A 2500-nucleotide genomic window follows, 5' to 3' on the forward strand; every position below is an offset into this window, starting at 1 on the left:
CGCGCCACCTACGGTGGCCGGCAGCTCCAACGCCAGCGCCACAGAAGGACAAAAGCCCCACTTGGGTGCCGAAGCGAACTCTCCCAGCACAGCGCACGCGCCAACACGTCCGCACAGCTGCGATACAATCCACCTGCGAGAACCGCAGAGGCGACCGAGCAGCAGACGGCGTCGCGGCGCCGAGCGCCGGGCGGCGGCGCATCCTCAGCGCACACAGTCCTCAATCGGACCAGCACACTGCAGATGTCCACCGCGCTTCGCACCGGGCCCGCGAGGACCTACTTTGGCCGCACGGCGCCGCGTGCAGGGTGCGCCGGCGCGCAGCTGCGCCGCCTGCCGCCTCCGTCGGCCGGCGCGCCTGCCACTGGCCGCCCCCACCAGCCGGCTGTAGCGCGTGCGCCCACGCACCGCGCGGCCAGCACGCCGGAAGGCCCCCCCTCACCGGCCGGGGACGGTCCCACCCAGCCACCGCCGCGTATCGCTTCACACCCACATGCCATTCACGTTCGTGGGCATGGTGGGTATCGCTGAAACAACCGGTTGGTAGCTCAACCGATCGTCGCCATCACTGATTCACCTCTAGCGAGAACAACCGCACCACAACGGTTTACCAGTTCTTCATTTGCGTAACGTCACCAGCAAACGTAGACGTCCATCGCCATTTGCAAATTCAACGATTGTTGCATGCCTGTGTCAGGTGTCACGACACACTATGTCTGCCCACATACACGCAACAACATGTGCACGCTTCGCGAACACGTGGAAGGTGGCCCCCGTACGTATGCGATGTCCATTGCGCGAACGACTGTCAACCGGCCTCTGTCGCATGTCGCAGATGTGGAACGCAGTGCACCATGCTATCACGGTGTGTGAGAAGAGACGACTACGTCTGACAACACGCGCCACTACATCAACAGACGGCTCATGCTGATCGCCATCCACGGCATACCATACTGCAATCCAGCTCTTATAGGGAGACGACACGTAGCTGAGTGCACAATATTTGGACCGTATGGTTCGCCGTTGTTGGCGCAGTCGTGGTACGGTCACACATGTACCACGATGTATCATTCAGTACATGAGGACCAATGTGCGGTACAGTGTGTGATTTGGACGTACAACATCAGCGGACAGTTGCCACAAGCCGTACCACAACGTAGGCTGTGCTTCGCCATGCGAATGCCAATGAACAACTGCGAAGGGCATTGAGCATGTACGTCCTGCCGCCATCCGCATTACAGTGTATAGCTGCAAGGTGTTTAACATGAAGCGATACTCTGGGGACCGGGCAGTGCGAGTAGCAAACTATATTGCGGGGGTTGCAGTTAGGCAACACTACACTAATTTAACGCGTCGTATGACAATTACAGAGCAGGTTAAGGCCCAACGTGTGTTGGGTTAAGGCCCAACGTGTGTTGGGTTAAGGCCCAACGTGTGTTGGGTTAAGGCCCAACGTGTGTTGGGTTAAGGCCCAACGTGTGTTGGGTTAAGGCCCAACGTGTGTTGGGTTAAGGCCCAACGTGTGTTGGGTTAAGGCCCAACGTGTGTTGGGTTAAGGCCCAACGTGTGTTGGGTTAAGGCCCAACGTGTGTTGGGTTAAGGCCCAACGTGTGTTGGGTTAAGGCCCAACGTGTGTTGGGTTAAGGCCCAACGTGTGTTGGGTTAAGGCCCAACGTGTGTTGGGTTAAGGCCCAACGTGTGTTGGGTTAAGGCCCAACGTGTGTTGGGTTAAGGCCCAACGTGTGTTGGGTTAAGGCCCAACGTGTGTTGGGTTAAGGCCCAACGTGTGTTGGGTTAAGGCGCAACATAGGTTAGGTTAAGGCGCAACATAGGTTAGGTTAAGGCGCAACATAGGTTAGGTTAAGGCGCAACATAGGTTAGGTTAAGGCGCAACATAGGTTAGGTTAAGGCGCAACATAGGTTAGGTTAAGGCGCAACATAGGTTAGGTTACGGCGCAACATAGGTTAGGTTAAGGCGCAACATAGGTTAGGTTAAGGCGCAACATAGGTTAGGTTACGGCGCAACATAGGTTAGGTTAAGGCGCAACATAGGTTAGGTTAAGGCGCAACATAGGTTAGGTTAAGGCGCAACATAGGTTAGGTTAAGGCGCAACATAGGTTAGGTTAAGGCGCAACATAGGTTAGGTTAAGGCGCAACATAGGTTAGGTTAAGGCGCAACATAGGTTAGGTTAAGGCGCAACATAGGTTAGGTTACGGCGCAACATAGGTTAGGTTAAGGCGCAACATAGGTTAGGTTAAGGCGCAACATAGGTTAGGTTAAGGCGCAACATAGGTTAGGTTATGGCGCAACATAGGTTAGGTTACGGCGCAACATAGGTTAGGTTACGGCGCAACATAGGTTAGGTTAAGGCGCAACATAGGTTAGGTTAAGGCGCAACATAGGTTAGGTTAAGGCGCAACATAGGTTAGGTTAAGGCGCAACATAGGTTAGGTTAAGGCGCAACATAGGTTAGGTTAAGGCGCAACATAGGTTAGGTT

This window comes from Schistocerca americana, unplaced genomic scaffold (assembly GCF_021461395.2).
Source record: "Schistocerca americana isolate TAMUIC-IGC-003095 unplaced genomic scaffold, iqSchAmer2.1 HiC_scaffold_332, whole genome shotgun sequence".
In the NCBI taxonomy this organism is placed as follows: Eukaryota; Metazoa; Arthropoda; class Insecta; order Orthoptera; family Acrididae; genus Schistocerca; species Schistocerca americana.